The sequence below is a fragment of the Vicugna pacos genome, chromosome 12 (genome assembly GCF_048564905.1).
Source record: "Vicugna pacos chromosome 12, VicPac4, whole genome shotgun sequence".
NCBI classification, from domain to species: Eukaryota; Metazoa; Chordata; class Mammalia; order Artiodactyla; family Camelidae; genus Vicugna; species Vicugna pacos.
In genome coordinates this window covers 49,077,724-49,094,601 of record NC_132998.1, presented here as the reverse complement: position 1 = coordinate 49,094,601, position 16,878 = coordinate 49,077,724, and the positions used below count along the sequence as shown (strand labels likewise).

Sequence of the window (16,878 nt, the reverse complement as noted above, 5' to 3'; positions counted from 1 at the left end):
TTGTTAAAGTTGGAGTTTTATCTGTAACTGGGAGGGGGTAGTTCATGGAGGAGGCAGAAGCTGATGATCCTTGGGGCAGTGACCCCTCAGAACCACCTATGTTTCACCAAAGGCTTGTTCTTCATTGAGAATTCACCTCGAATGTGATGACAGGGTCAGCCCAGGCCTGGCTAGCTAGGCCTACTATCTGATCCCTGCTTTGGCTCAGGGGACATACACTGTCCCCTGGGCCTGGAGTAAAAGTGGAAAGTGTCCTTTAGCCTTGAGGTCTCCAGTGCATATGGAGTTGCATTTTATGAAAACTCATGAAGAATTTAAAAAATATTTTTTATTAATCATTTCCCCAATTTAATTGATACAATCACCTTTTTGTGGAGAGGAAAATATAATTTTACCAAAAAAAAGACACTTTGTCATCCTTACTCCCATCTACCCACCTCCACAACTCTTTGTTTGATTGCCAATAGCTTGACTCTAGATTAATGTAAGGCATCACCCAGTAAGGAGTCATGCCTGAAACAGCCTTCCAACTTAGGATCTGTGTGCTCAGCATGATGACAATGGCTGGTAAGGGGAGACAGGGACCTGTGAGGTTTAACAAAACGTTTGCAAAACAACGAACTAGTAAGTACGCTGGAAAACTGACAAAATTATGTCCCTCTCCTGATCATCGTAGAGATTTTAGGGTTTTTCATAGTTAAAATTTTATTAGGAAATAGGAATATTCTGGAAGACTGAAAAAGATCACAAGATATCATGAAGAATTAACCAGGAAAAAGCACAGCGAGAAGGCCATGACAAATAATAGCATATACAACTTCTCTCCCAGCACTAATAGTCAATCTCCTGATGCTTCTAGTTTTCTCAAAGCCATGTTTTATTTTCATCATTGTTCAATATATTTCTCAGCAAATATTTTGGTTTTTTAATTCATTGCCTTATATAAGTTAACAGTACATTTCCTGTGTTCTGTCTTGTCTTTTTTTTTCCTTAAATGCTACTTTAAATGGCAGGACAGGGTGCAGGGCGTTTGATGTTCTCTGAGCTACCATGAGTTTGGAGCTGTAAATAAATCATGAATGTACCACATCATTCATGAATTATTTATTTTTGCTTGTGCTTTCTATAGAACACTATGCATCAAAATTGAATCCAAAGTACTGAAATCTTAGATGGTTTCAAATCATTAAAATAGATGGTTATTCAGCCTTGCAAAAAGATTTAAAAAAAAAACCTATGTCTATGTAAAAGTTTTTACCAGCTGGAAAAAGCACAGCCTTCCCTATACTTACCAACATGACAGAGGTGATGCATTAGGCCATAGAGAACATGAAGGGCTTAAAAACAGAGTCTTAGTGTTGTGGGGTATAGATTTCAATTTTTTAAATTAAAAATAATGCTTTCTCATAATGTGCATCCCTTTAAGTCTTTGGGCTCACAGCCCAATTACACGGCTGTCTAACAGGATATTTTCTCCTCTTTCACAAATGGAGCACAGTCTGTCCCCAACTTATTAATTACCCAACTTACTAAGTTCTAAAGCTTCATTCAGAAGTTGTTTGGTTGGAACAAATTAAACACATTTTCCCAGAGAAACAGATGAGTGGTTCTGTCCCCATGGACGCTCACAACCTGTTAACTCACAAGGTACCAAGAATATGGACCTAATGATATACCAGAAAGTGATCAACAAATAGAAACATATTTCTATGGGAAACTGTGTTCAATAATTCAATTTGGGATTGGAAGAACAGACTTCCTGTCATTCCTCAGCTGTGATGTCACATAGACCTGAGGCTGTTCCAGCCAGGCCAGGGCTGGGAAGAGAGGTAAAACAGCAAGGAGAGGGTCAGTATATACAGGTACACCCAGGTGGAGGGTTGATTATTCATTCTAATGGTCTCTGAATTCAAAATTGTGTTTTATGTGTGTTTAATGCACATATCAGTGTGTATTTTTCCAGCAAGATAGTCTGTTCCTTTCATTAGATTCTTAGAAGGATCTCAGACTCTAAGACTCAAAAAAAAAAAATTAAGAAATACTACTCTAGCAGATACAAACAAAGAAGGGAAAGGGATTTCTTGCCAGCACATCCTCTCAGCGTCGTCCCTCCATCCTAGCCAATCTCCCAAGACATTCACAGTAAGTGAAAAGGTTTTCTGCTCTCTGGGCTCCACCAATACTTGATTTTTAAATAACAGTTCCTCTTCTTTCTGATGCACTAGGAAATAAGACCTCCTGCTCTGGAAGCAGTGTTTAATCATTCTTGCTATAAAAACGTGAAAGCAGATCCAGAATTAAAGACTCCTTTCCTCTTTCTTTCCACCTTTCCTCTCCCTCTGTCTCGCTGTCTCTCTGTCACTCTCTAAAGGAACAGGCCATAGGAAGGCTTGATAACAGAGAACTCAGATAAGACCCACTTGCATTTCAGAGGAACGCGTTCTCAAGTATTCTGTGATATGGAGCATGTGTTTTCTTTTGCAGAATGTCTGCCTGTTCTGTTAGTGACAGTCTGTATGGTGCCCCAAGGTCTGGAGGGTGGGAAGAAGGTGGCACTGAGAGAGGAGTTACTTCAGGTCATCTGAATCAATGCTACAGAACTAAAGATTTCAAACTGTTCATTCATTTACTTACTCATTCTGTTTGGTTACCGAGCACCTACTACATACAGAGAATTATGCTGGGCTCTGAGGGATACCGAGAAGAAGAGATCTGGTCCTTCCCTCTAAGCTATAATGTCACAGGAAGATGGACATGCAAAAGAACAATTGCAAAGTCAATCCAATGGCTACAGAGTAGGTGTATACATTCCAGAAATGGAAGCAGGAAAACTGAAATACTTAATTCTGTCAGTTGAAGTAATGGTGGTGTGAGATTTTATTTTGAGAGGAGGTGAACTGTAGCCAAGTATACACAGGATTTTAGTCCCAGGGCAAGATGTTCCACTTTTTGGTCTTGAGTTTCTTCATCTGAACACGGTGAGGTTGACCAGATCACCTCTAGGGTGACCTAGAGAATTCTGCTTGGGAGAATATGTGGAGTTTTTCTTAGATTTTTTGCTTTGGGCTTTTGTGGGAATTATATTTGTTAATATCAGGAGTGTACATTACACGACTTCTTTTTAAAATAACAATTAATGAGCACTTACTTTGTAAACTAAGAACCATAAATAGATTTTAATCTCACAACAGCCTCATAAGGTAATTCCTATTATTATCCTCATATTAGTTAGGGTTCTCTGGAGAAACTGAACCAACAATCAAACCTATATACACACAGACATGTCTCAGAGATATTGTGGATTCGGGTCCAGATCACTGCAATAAAGCAAAAACTGTAATTGAGTCTCATGAGTTTTTTGGTTTCCCAATGCATATAAAATTTATGTTTACACTATACTGTAGTCTACTAAGTGGACTAAAGCATTATAGCTAGAAAAACAAGGTACATACCTTAAAATAAAAATACTTTATTGCTAAAAAATGCTAACCATTATCTGGCTTTCAGGAGTCATAGTAGTAATGTCAAAGTTCACTGATCATGGATCATCATAATAAGTATAATAATAACGAAAAAGTTTGAAATATTGTGAGAATTACCAACATGCGACAGAGATACACAAAGACAGCAAGTTAAATGCTGTTTGAAAAATGGCATCAATTGATACAAGGCTTGATGCAGGGTTGCTACAAACCTTCACTTTAAAAAAAAGCATTATCTGTGAAGCACAACAGAGAAGCACAATAAAACAAGATACGCTGTGTGCATATGTATGTGATATATATATATATATAAAGTAAAGAACTGGCTCATGCAAGAGGCTTAACAGTCTTAAAATCTGCAGGGTGAGTCGGCAATCTGGGGAGTTTGTGCTGTAGTTGTAATTCAAAATTCAGTGGGGTTGAGATCTAGGAAGAGCTAACATTTCAGTTGGACTCTGAAGGCAGAAAAAAACTCAATGTCTCAGTTCAAATCAGGCAGGAAGAATTCCCTCTTACCCAGGAGAGGGTCAGCTTTTTAGTTCTGTTCAGGCCTTCAACTGATTGGACGAGGCTCGCCCATATTAGGGAGGGCAGTCTGCTTTATTCAGTCTACTGATTCAAAGTTAATCTCATCTAAACTTCCTAACAGAAATTCTCAGAATAACATTTGACCAAATATCTGAGTATCTCATGGCCCAGTCATGTTGACACATAAAATTTCCTCCATCTTACAGATGTGGGAAATGAGATTAACACACTTTTCTCACAGACTGTAATTAAACGAGGAAAAATCTGAAACCAGGCCTTTTGACTTAGAAGTCCCAGGATAGGGCACCCTACTTCTGTGAGAATCTCTTCCCCTAGCAGAGATGCTTTTTTGCTTATCAAAGGTAAAAATAATTATTTCTAACTAAGATCAGAATGGTCTGGTGTAGAGGGTTACTATAAAAATAAGAGGAAAGCAGAAAAATTCAAACATGCTGACTCATGATATGAATGTATTTTGCTGAAAAGAAAAGAATCTGAAAAAGTGTAAAAGCATCATATGCAGGAGGAACTATGTGTTCAGTATTGCTCCAGAAGGTTCCACCAGGACCAGGGAGTGGGAATTAAAAAGAGCTCTGTTCAGGTTTACATAATGGACGATGTCGGGTTATTCAGCGTTGCTCCCTGAAGTGATGAGCCCTTAGTGGAAATAATTAAGAAGATATACAGGGAAGCTATACACAACAAAAGGACCAGCGCGCATGCACACACACACACAGAGGCACTGGCATCAAGCAGATACAGGCTTAAATCTTCTGTTTTGCCAAGGAGTGATGGTCAGTCATCCTGATGGCCATACTGGGTTGACTAAAATATTTTATTTAATATTAAATATTATATTAACTATTAAATATTACATTAAATACTGAAATTCTTCCATACTGCTAGTAAATAACTCCTTCCCTGAGTGCCCAAGTGAGCCCCATCCTCACTCCCAGCAAACCTGGATGTCTCAGATCTGACCCCAAAACTTTCCCCCAGCCCCACTCCTCCAGGGTCCAATTACTAAAGAGTTAATTCCCCAGAAGGGGACCTCCAGGGGCCAATGTCTGTTCTCACTGGCTGGTACCTTGGCCACACTTGAGGTTAAATATTTCAGTATCGACCCTGGGCTCTCCCACTCATTCACTATGTTGACGTAGAGATAAATTGCTTTACTTAATGGCTTCAGTTTCCTTCTCAGTGAAATGAAAATACTACCAAGTTTGCTGATATCATGTGAAGATGGAAAGAGAGAGTGTGAGAGAGTGTGAATTAAGTGCCTGGCATAGAGAAGGTGCTCAAGAAATGGTAGCTATTACCATTATTAAATGAGATAATCCTTGCATTAGCATTGTGCATAGAGCAAGCACTCCATGAAGATGAGGTACTATCACCTCATTATTATTTAGTAGTTATTGTTAATATTACTGACATCCTCTAGCAAATCTTTCATTGATTGAGAGGTGAAAACTAATGACCTCTATCTATTAACTCAAAAATTCTACAACTCTATGGCAGACATATTTCCATGCCTCCAACATCAGAAACTGATGTGCTATCAGAAATCCCCTTCAGAAGGAAATAGTTTCTGGGGACTGTAATCTATGCTTTTCCATTGCTAATAATTCTATATGCACTTGCACCTTAGGTAAGGTTGGCCATTAGAAGACTCATGAATATTGTCTGTGCTCCAAGAGCACAGGTTCAGGAATACCCTGATTGTGTCCAGATGGTTTTGGCTATTATATAGAACAATCTAGCTGATGGGCTATGTCCTCAGCATTGAATCAGGAAATTTTCAGCCAGGAAAAAGAGAATTCAAATCCTTCTTTGCATAGCTTTGTAATTTGCATACCCCAATCTGGGTCTTTCTATAGAAAACTAAATGATGTTGTCCTCCAACTCACTCCCTATGATTGGCAATGTCCCCACCACCACCGACTCCCATGCATTACTGCCAGCAGCATTCCTGCATCAGCATCTATATTTCCTGATAGAATAACTGCCTCTTATTTAGGTGCCCTGTTTTTATATAATTGCCCTCAAATAAATTCTATATAATTCCATATCAAAGAAGCTCTAATTACCATAAACTGTCACCTTGCCTTTCACAGCCCAAGTAAGGACTCTAGACAAACTCCTTCTCCCCTGTGACAGGGTACACGATAGACTGCTCCAACATACAACACCTTGACATACCAAATATTTTTAAGCTAAAGGAATCTGAGACACCACACATGCAAGAAAGATTTTCTGAACTTCCCCTGAAGCAGGACATGAAACTCTATAGGAGTCCCTAAACCTAATAGAAAGGAACATCCTTCTCTCTAAGACACTAAGTGGAATCTGAAAAAATAGGCTTTGCTATTTCTCCAAGTTTACTGCACTTAGCTCATACTTTTTAAAATCTATCACATTTTCTCACAAATTTCCTTTCTTAATGAAACCTAGCATAAAAACACGTGTGAGGGTGTAAGAGTGAGAAGAGTGAGCGAGCTTGCAGCTGAGTGAGGCAGCTTGCATGAGAACAACAGAAACCGAGTGTGTGTGTGTGAGAGAAGACAGAAACAAAAAGAAGGAAGGAGAAGGGAAGGGAAGAAACAGAACTTCTATAGTACCTAGCAGTAGAAGAGCAGCAGGCCATAACATTAGAGTGATGACCACACCCAGTCTTGGGGCTCTGGGCTCCTTTACCCTGCTGGGTCTCAGCTGGTGAAGGCTGAAGTCCAATGCCACCTGTGCAGCAAGCCTGGACTGGATCCATGTCTATGGATGCTCACTTCCGTAATTCCACTCTGCTCTATTCTCTGCTGTGCGTAATGTACTCTTTGGGTCATTCCCACTCAGCTCTTCTACTTAGCTTCCTTTCATAGTGTCCACTTGGCCTCCTAGAAAACATCATGTGGTCTTGCCTCCCTTGGCCCCTGTCCCCTGTCCCCTTGCTCCCATTGAACCCTAGATAATCAGACCACTCTCCTTGTCCTGCCATCAGGGGCCATCGGGACCATCAGGGCAGCCTCTGTCTTCATTAGGCACACACTCAAACTTGTGATCACATATAGATTCCCTGCCCTGGTAGGAGAACCAGGCCACGTCAGTGAGCATCCAGCTGGGGACTAGGTGAGCTGTTCCTTCCCCTTTGTGACAGACACCTCACTCTTGGCTCTGAGAGGTTCTCTGGCTGCTTCCTTCACCTGACTTGAGGTAGAGCAACATTCCAGAGCTGTCAGTTAGCAAAGTTTGACATTAGATTGGGCCATATTTCCCAATCACTGAAACAAGAGTGTTCTAATACTTGAAAGGACAGATGAAGCCAAGGGATCTGCCTGAGATACTATCCAAAGGCAGAGAAAGGAGAACCAACAGAATGTTTGACAGCAGTAATAGAGGAAAAACAAGACACAACAAAAAAATGGACATTTCTTGAATCCTCTTGAGTCTTGCCTATTTATTTTATCAGATACACTTGCAAAGTGCACAGGCTGCAAAGGACAGAAACGTGAGTGAGGCAGTTGCTGTCACCAGAAAACCTGGACAAGTGTGGCAGGATTCCTGATTGAGATAAGAACTTGTGTTTGTTCTCTGTGACTTTGCAGCCTCCCCCAGACTAAGAAGACTGCTCCTTTGCCTCAGGGAGTTTTGTGTTTCAGGAAATACAGGAAGATAATCTCTCCTTCTGTCCTTTGTAAAGATTTTATGACTTGTGAAAATATCAGGTATCTATTAAGGAGAGGCAGGAAAAAAGGAGTATCTTTGAGGGCCAAAAGGGGGGAAATTTCCCTCAAAGGAAAGGAAATAGAATTCAGCAGGATCCATAGGTAGCAGGAGCCTGCCCCTCCTTCCAACAGCACTTTAAACAGGAGGACAGAGTTTAGAGGGGAAGAGTAGACCATGGAGAGAGGATATGTCCCAGCTAGCGGGTTCCATTCAAGGAATAGTGAAGACTTGGATAATGAAACCAAATGATGGGCTCAGTAGGATACCATGTAAGCTTCTTGACTTCTCATTCATCTCTAGGGAAGACTGAATTCTCCACTAATATGGAGGTACTGGGACTTGGAGTCAGATATGCTTTTTGAATTGACATTTATTGATCATCTGTATTTGGAGTTGTAAATTTGTATCCACTACATGAGGAAAAAAAACCAAAACAAAACCAACCCATAAGTGTCTTGATAAATGTCACAAGAGAGGTTTATGTTAAGAGGCAGAGAAGAAGAGAACCCTCAAGGAAGAGGTCACCAGCAAATTACTTCATGGAGGAGACAGGATGTGAGGTAAGTCTTGGATGATTTGTAGGTTTCTAATGGCAGCAGGGGCAGAGGGATGAAAGCATCTCGGTGTCAGCAAATGAATGGAGATGGAAAAGTCAGATGGAAATAGTGCATAGAAGCACTTTACTGCAGTTATCCATAGAAGATGATACACAGGGAGATTAGGGATGAGAAATGGAATTGCGTGGGGCTTGAATGGGAATTTGAGGATATATATTTATTTCAGCAGCAACAGGGAAACACTGACAATTTTTAAGTAGTAATGTGACATAATCAGAGCTGAGCTTTAGAAAAAAATCAATCTGACAAAGAGAAATGGGATGGATGGAAGGAGAAACTGATTGAGATGAGATGGGACACAGGAGATTATTGCTAAAATCCAGGCAGGTGGTCCTGAAGGGCATGGCAGAGCAGTTGTCAGTGACCTTCTATTGTAGGAACGGCAGTGGAAGACATTAAGGAGGTAGATCTTAGACCTGCATGGATGCGAGACAAGAGACTTAGCGTCCAGCCCAGTCAATGGGTAAAATCGTAATGCCATGCCAGAAGTGGGAAACAGCGGAAGAGGGACTGGGTTACAGCTGACAAGTTCTAAACTTGAAGTTTAACCTGATAACTGGATTTACAATTAGGTAGAGATGGCAGCAGTGTGGAAGGGTTTAGAGATAAAGACTTAGTAGTATTTCTGTAGCCAAGCTGCCCATCTCCATAGCTGGGACTGTCCCTTGGTGGATGTCTCAGAATGACTAGGGGGAGGGAGAGGGAAAGGCTGGACTGTGGCAACGGAGGAACATGCAGTGCAGAGCTAAGCAAAGAATGTGGCTCAGTCCAGATACTGAACCTGAGAAGAACTGGTTTTAAAGAATTTTCTGGTTTATTTGAGACTTTTTCCTACTTTCCCCAATGATCTCTTGAGCCCTGGGCCTGTCTGTCTTTCTGAGCACCTTTCAAGCATCCTGTCCCATAACAATAGGATGCATATACATCTGAGAGCCAGACAGACTTCCTGAGTTTGGAGAGGCTCTGCCACTTTTGACTTGGTTGACCTGGGGACTACTTCTTAACCCCACGTGGTCTCAGTTTCATTAATCCACTCATTTATTTTTTAATAAAAAAATGAAATTAGTAGATTTTTTGGTGGAGAAAAAATGAGATAATGTATAATAAAGCAGCAGATAGAGTGACTGGCAAACATTAAACCCTCAACAAATGTTGGTTCCTTTCTCTTCTGCCCTGCAACTGTCAGCAGTAATTCGTGCTAGAGATGTGGACCCCTCGGCAGAGCAGCACTGAATTCCACACAGGAGAATGCACGGAGATCCACAGCCCCATTCAGCTCCGTAAGTGGCAACTCCATCCTTTTGGCTGCTCAGGCCAAACCTTGAAGTCATCGTGGATCCCTCCATGTCACACCTACATGCATCCATTTGGCAAGTCCTTTTGGCTTCAACAACAAAATGTGTCTGCAACCTGACAGCTTTTCACCACCTCCACGATAGCCACACATCCAACCACCAGTATCTGTGCCCTGGATTACTGTTATTACCCTCCTCATGGCCCTCCCAGCCTCCACTCTTGCCCCCAGACAGACTATTTTTTACACAGCAGCTGGAATGATCCTTGTAAAATTGCATTCCTCTTTTGCCCCAAACCCTCCAGTGCTCCAGTTTCATGTCATCTAACTGATCATATCCAGACACCCAACCTTGGTTGACATGGGTGCACATCAACTCATTTCTGGCATCATTTCCTACCATTCTCCAGCCCCCTGACCTCCTTGCAGTATCTGAGTAGGCTTGGTGCTTGCTGTTCCCTGCCCTTTGAATGCTCTTCCTCAGATGCTGCATAGCTCCCTTCAAGTCTCTCTGGAACACCACATCTTGTATGTTGCTTATATGTGGAAAGAGATCACTTATAATAATGTGGAATCTAAAAAAAAAAATACAAATGAACTTATTTACAAACCAGAAGCAGACTCATAGACATAGAAAACGATTTTATGGTTACCAAAGAGGAAAAGGGGGTGAGGGATAAATTAAAGTTTGGGATTAACATATACACACTACTGTATATAAAATAGATAAACAACAAGGACCTACTCTATAGCATAGGGAACTATATTCAGTATCTTGTAATAATCTATAATGGAAAAGTATTTGGGAAAAAAATTCATATATATATATGACTGAATCACTTAGCTGTACACCTGAAACTAACACAACATTGTGCAATGATACTTCAATTTTAAAAAAGGAAAAAAAACTTCAAATCTTATTTCATTAGAAAAAGCTTTCTCTCTCCTCCTTAGACCAAAGAGCAACCTCCCTTTACCCTTTTACTCTTTTCTGCTATCCAGCTTTATTTTTCCCTTCACAGCATTTACCATCATCTGTCATATTATACATTCACTTATTTATTTGTTTTTTAAATCTCCTTCCACTAGACCATAAGTTCTATAAGAAGAGAGTTTCTTTTTTCCCTCCACTGCTCTATTTCCAGTGCCTAGATGGACATGGTGCCTCATTCCTTTTTAATCAAGAAAAACATCCCTGGATATATTCCCCTGAATAGCCCCTCCAGCAATGCTCTTCCCCTAGTTTTCCACTTGACATGTTTGTGCCTTCCCATCCTACAGGATTTGTACTGTGTCTTTTCCTCAGAGAACTCTAAAGTGGTTTAAACCTGCTTGCCTTATTCTCTGTCACAGTACCTGAGGCTTTCATTACAGTCCTTCATAACTAGCAATTTATATTTTACTGGGCTGTTTACTCTTTTCATGTCTGCCTCTCCGCTGGGATGTGAGCCCCATGAGGGCTGGAGCTGGTCTGCTGCACTCAGGCCACGCATCTTCCACGTAGTGGCCTGAAGCCCGGAGGCTCTTACCAGATTCCGGTTAAAGGAATGGGTGAAGGAGTGCATGCGAATGTGGTGGGAAGTGGGAAACGGCTGTTTCAGGCAAACAAAAGAAAATCCGGCTGTGGATGCTTCCAGCTTCTAATGAGGTAGCATGTTTTTTTTATGAAGGAAGAATAGACTTTTATACTGCTCCCTTCCAACTTAAGGAGACTGGTGTGCCAAAGAGTTTGATCTTGCTCAAGGAAAGGCTAATTTCCCAGCTTGTTGGGTACTCTATGTTACGAATGGGCAGATATCCTGAGAGAATGGCCTTTTGTTTAGCAGAGAGCTTTAATGAGGTTAAGGGTTTACCAAGAGAGGCTTTCGTGGGTTCAGAAGTTTAGTGGAGAATAAAACTGTTCTGCATTAAAGAGAAGCATGGTATTAGTTTGCTAGGGCTGCCATAACAATGGAAAACAGACTGGGTGGCTTAAACAACAGAAATTAAATTTCTCATAGTTCTGAAGGCTAGGAGTTCAAGATCAAGGTGCCAGCAGGGTTGGTTTTTTCTGAAGCCTCTCTCTGTCTTGTAGACGGCCGTTTTTTCCCTCTGTCATCACATGGTCTTTCCTTTGTGTGTGTCTGTCTCCCGGTCTCTTCTTATAAGGACACCAGTCATGTTGGCTTAGGGCCCACTTTAACGACTTCATTTTAACTTAATTACCTCTTTAAAGACGATCTCCTTCTGTGACTGACTTATTTCACTTAGCATGATGTCTTCCAGTTTCATCCATAGGAACCTGGACTTAGTTGTTGCATATTGTAGAATTTCCTTACTTTCTAAGGCAGAATAATATTCCATTGTATGTATATACCACATTTTCTTTATCTATTCATCCATCAATGGACATTTAGATAGTTTCTATATTTTGGCTATTGGGAATAATGCCACAATGAACATAGAAGTGCAGATATCTCTGAGATCCTGATGCCAATTCTTCTGGACATACACTCAGAAGTGAGATTGCTGGATTGTATGGTAGTTCTATTTTAAATTTTTTTGAGGAACATCCATACTGTTTTCCATAACAGCTGCACAATTTTACATTCCCACCAACAACGTACACAAGGGTTTCAGTTTCTCCACATCCTCACCAACACTTGTCTTTTGTGTTTTTGATAACAGCCATTCTAACAGATGTGAGGTGATAACTCATGATGATCTCACTTATATAAAGTATCTAAAATAGTCATACTCATAGAAACAGAAAGTGGAATGGTACCAGGGGCTGGGGGGAGGAGGAAATGGGGAGCTGTTGTTTGATAGGTATAAAATTTCAGTTATGCAAGATGAACACATTTTGGAGATCTGCTGTACAACACAGTGCCTGTAGTTAACAATACTGTACACTGAAAGATCTGTTAAGAGGGTAGATCTCAAATTTAGTGTTATTACTGTGCACACACACACACATAAGGAGGGGGGCAGGAGGAAACTTTTGGCAGTTTTTTGTATACTAATTACTGCTCAATAAAGCTGTTTAATAAAAGACCCTTTCTCCAAATGCAGTCACATTCTGAGGTACTGGTGGTTAGAACTTCAGTATACGAATGGGGAGGGGCACAACTCACTCATAACAAATGGGTATCATATAGATGTTGGAAGCTGGGGATGAGGGAGGGATGAGGGAACACAGAAGCCCCATCCCAAGGAGGGAGGCCCGGGATCCTGCAGAAGGAGACAGATGGTGCGGGGAGCCTATTAGGTGTCTGCCAAGAGCCACCTTCTCTTCTTCCAGAGGAACAGAGTTTATTTGTGCCTACGGCCACCTAGTTAGAAGCTACGTTTTCTAGTCACTCTTGTGGCTAGGTGTGGCCCTCTGACTCTGGTACATGAGTAGAAGTGACATGTGTAACTTCTGTTCACTTGCTGAGCAAGAATGTAATTGGCCTGCATTTCCACTCTTTTGTCTTCTCTGTGAATGGTCACACAGACTTGTCTGCAGCCCAGCTTTGACTGTGCAGTCAAGGACAAGGCCCTAGGGGAAGGCAGGGAAACATGATGGAAGGTGTGTGGAAATCTGCCTGACTGTGAGGAGTCAGCTGTTCTGAGAGTGAAATAAACGTCTAATCATCTATATCATTAACCTCTGTATTTTGGAGACTTTGACGTGGCAGCTCTGCCTTTACCCTAACTCTGACAGCAAAATATTGTCCATGGCCCCATGACTAGTATATTTGTTTAAACTCTTGTTATGAAAACTTTATAATAGGTAAAAATGGCAAAAATGGAAAAATTAACCCTACGTAACCATCTCATTTTAGACTTTATCAACTTTTTGCCACACTTACTTCATCTTTTTTTCCCCAAGGGTTTTAAGAAGAGGTATGCTTTATTGTAAATTGTTTGCTCTACTGCCTGGCATTGTAAAACTATTTCAAAAGTTATTCCAAACTTCTGTAAATGTTTGCTACACATGAAATTGTATCAGTGAGGAAATTAGAGAAAAATGTGTTATTTTTCCCTTCTAAGGAGACAACGGATGGAGAAAGGGAAGAACTAGAGGAAGTGGAATGTAAGGGGGGTTGAGAATGTAGCAGGACTAGAACATCTGAGCAAAGAGTGAGCACAGTCAATCCCCTTGGGGTCTGCAGAAATTGTGGGAAAAGCACTGAACTCGCCATGGCATGTAAGTTAGGTACTCAAGCCATTTTTGTTTAAACGTTAAATATGAAAGCACCTACACAGACTAGAGGACTTAGGGGCACCAAGATGACAGTTGCTGTAGTTCAGTATATACATGAATGAAGAGATGAATAAGAGAATGACCCTAGTCCTGTACTAGTGCGTTCAATACCAACTTTGGTATTTAAACCCTCGAGGGCCATCCTAGACCAAGATGAAAGCAAAATAAACAGGGCAGACCTAGATGACTCCTCTCAGTCTTCACTCCTCTGTTGTCCCTTCACCTGGACCTGTAATGGACCTTCCTTTGTCTTTGCCTTTGCAATCACTGAGTCTTAGTTCTTGTCTCCAACTCTCTCACAATTATGACTGGGGAAGCTATCCAAGAGGCTGATCTTCCATTTGGTTGTGAGGTGTTCAACTTGTCTTATTTGACCATATTTTTCTCCCAAAAGAGGAGTAAATAAATCTATCATGAGCTCTGAGGAGCCATCTCATCAGAACATGAGTATTTTTCTTTATCACCTACCCAAACCAAAACTGTGCATCATGATTCCTGATGCAAAAATGAGTAAGAAATATCCAAACGGAAGCACAATGTGTTCAAGAAGCAAGTGAGGGCCAGATAACAAAGGTGCTGGTTTTTAAGTTTTTTCATCATGATTTTCAAGCTTTCCTAATTGGGGCTATAAATCCATATTCAAATGCTCTGTTTTGTCTGATTTTGAAATCTTAAACCTATTCCTTTTTCCTATAGAAATGCTAGTCTCTGAGATAGCACTCCATTTGCATATACATCTCAAGGTGGGGATGCCAAGGGCTTGTGACAAGGTTTCCCAGAGTGCCTAGATGAACTGCCCTAATAAAAATTTATGAGGAAAACTAAAAATTTAGATGGGTTATTGTGTTGTCACAATGTCCCTGAATTGGGTTGAGGGACTGCATGAAAATAGAAGAATATCTTTAGTTTGGCAGCAATTTGTAAGTCTTATTTAGCAGGAAGTTTCTCAAATTCGTTATTCAAATCTCACTTCTATTTAAACCATTCTGTAGATCCTGTGTAGAGGATCAGGCTATACAGATAGAATTCTTTGTAAACACAATCTCTGGAGAAAGGCCCCTTTTGGTATTATTCATTTCTATAGGGATCTGTGTCTTTCATTGTTCCTGATTATTTTGCAAGTCTATAAAAACTGAAATTAACTTGTAGAAGGCTGGTGGTGATGCAAATAATTCCATTTTTAGAAATACAAGTGAACTTTGTCCAATGAAGGTGCATCAATTTCCACTCTGGAAGAGGCCAATTTTGCATCTATTAGTAAATTCAATTCAGTATCCCTGACTGCCTATAGATGTACTTTTCCTTTGGATTTTCCTTTGAACCAGTTTTTACTTCTCACTGGTTTCCTCATTAAATAATGAGTGAAATAAAATCTTTGATACATTTATTTTGTATTTGTATTAGAGAGTCACAATTTTTTCCCTTGGGATTTTTTATTTACTTATTTATTTATTTTTATTGTTATTTTTAATTGAAGTGTAGCTGATTTACAATGTTAGTTTCAGGTGTACAGCAAAGCAACTGAAAGTCACAATTTTAAAAAATGATCTTTTAGCAACTCGATTCTCCAACAAAGTGGGGCTAAACTAAGGAGTGAGGGGAGAACCCTGAGTTTCTGGTGGAGAATTTACCCAGAATAGTCTAGTTGAATGAGCTACTTAAAAGGGAAAAATAATGTTTACCCCCATTCCTGGACGTAGAGGCTCTAGGTTTGATTTTATTTCAGTGTAGAGTTATAAAAAACATACATTACCACAGCCAAACTTGAGGACTGCTGTGATTGTCCTTTTTTTTTCCAGTTTTGTTTTCTGACCCTACATTTTTAACTAGTTCACTTACATAAGAAAAAATGGTGATAACAGATGTTGTGCTGACCTTAGAGAAACAGGATGGAAAACTGAACACCACTGGGTATCTCTCTGTTTGTCTCTGCCTCCATCTTTCTGTCTCCCTCTCTCTCTTCCCAGCACTTATCTTCTCACCTGTTCCTATGTTAATTTCATTCTCTTAGGCTGACTTCTCCACAAGATGTGGACTGGCTGCTAGCATCTCAGCATCTCTTACTCATTTTCTTTGTGGAAAAAAACAAAAGCGCCATTAGCATAAGTCTTTTTTTTTCAAAACTGTCGGCAAGAGAAGGAGCGTTCTAACTTGGGAAGGAGGGTGGAATTTTTTATAGGGCTTCAGCAGGCAGGGTCAGCTGAAGTTCAGCTAGCTTCAAGAATGTTTGCTCAGAAATGGTTGTCAGAAAAGGGAAGAATTATTCTGACTAATTAGCAGCCATTGTTTGGATTTTACCAAGAGGAGTGGGAGAAACAGCAAGGGGCTGAGATCACCGGCAAGCAGGGGTACAAGCTACAGTTGACAAGGATGTGGAGGGTCACAGAGGGAACTTTTCAGTTCTTCAGGGTCTTGCACACCTTACAATCTTCAGACCACAGGGGAGGCCCTTTCCCCGCACGCAGGGAAAGATTTTGATGATCTGACTTGGAAGATGTGCCTTGCCTGGACTACTCACTGTAGTCAAGGAGGCAGGGTCAAGAATGAACAGGCTGCTCCCAAGTCCATCCAAAGGCTAGAGCAGGGGGAGGGGCAGCTCTTGAAAGGGGGAGTAGCCCAGACCTGTCCCACGAATGCATCACAGTGAGCAGGGGAGCCCCCAGTCCTGCCCTCCATTTGTGTCCACGAAATCCTCCTTTTCCTTCATCGGAGTGAATTGCTCCATTTTGCCTTTAGGGGACACTGCTTAGGGGGACCACTCAGAGAACTTTTCACCTAATGAATGAGAAGAGCAAACCCAGTGGAGGCAAAAGCCTCTTCCGAGAGCAGCCCCCAACTGGAACTGCTGAAAGGCTAGACACAGCCCTAATGCTGAGATTTCTTCTTCTGGACTCCTAACTTTTTAGATGATCACCATGATCACTTAGGGAAGATGAACAAGTCTGGTTTTAATAAACATCCCAACACTGGCTGTGCTCTGAGCCTCTTCATTTTTTTTTCTCTCTCCCCTCT

The 16,878-nt window shown here is 40.9% G+C and overlaps 1 protein-coding gene across 7 annotated transcripts in view; it reads right to left on the bottom strand.

Annotated features, from left to right (window-relative positions):
• The window catches only part of BBS10 (Bardet-Biedl syndrome 10), a 101,982-nt gene that overhangs the window by 63,220 nt on the left and 21,884 nt on the right, over positions 1–16,878 (bottom strand). The window contains exon 4 of one of the 7 annotated variants that reach the window (XM_072973375.1): positions 10,114–10,213. The exons of the other annotated variants lie outside the window; for them this stretch is intronic. The gene's annotated coding sequence lies outside the window, so the exon portion shown is untranslated. Of the gene's footprint in view, positions 1–10,113; positions 10,214–16,878 lie in introns of those variants that run through there. 7 annotated transcript variants of the gene reach the window in all.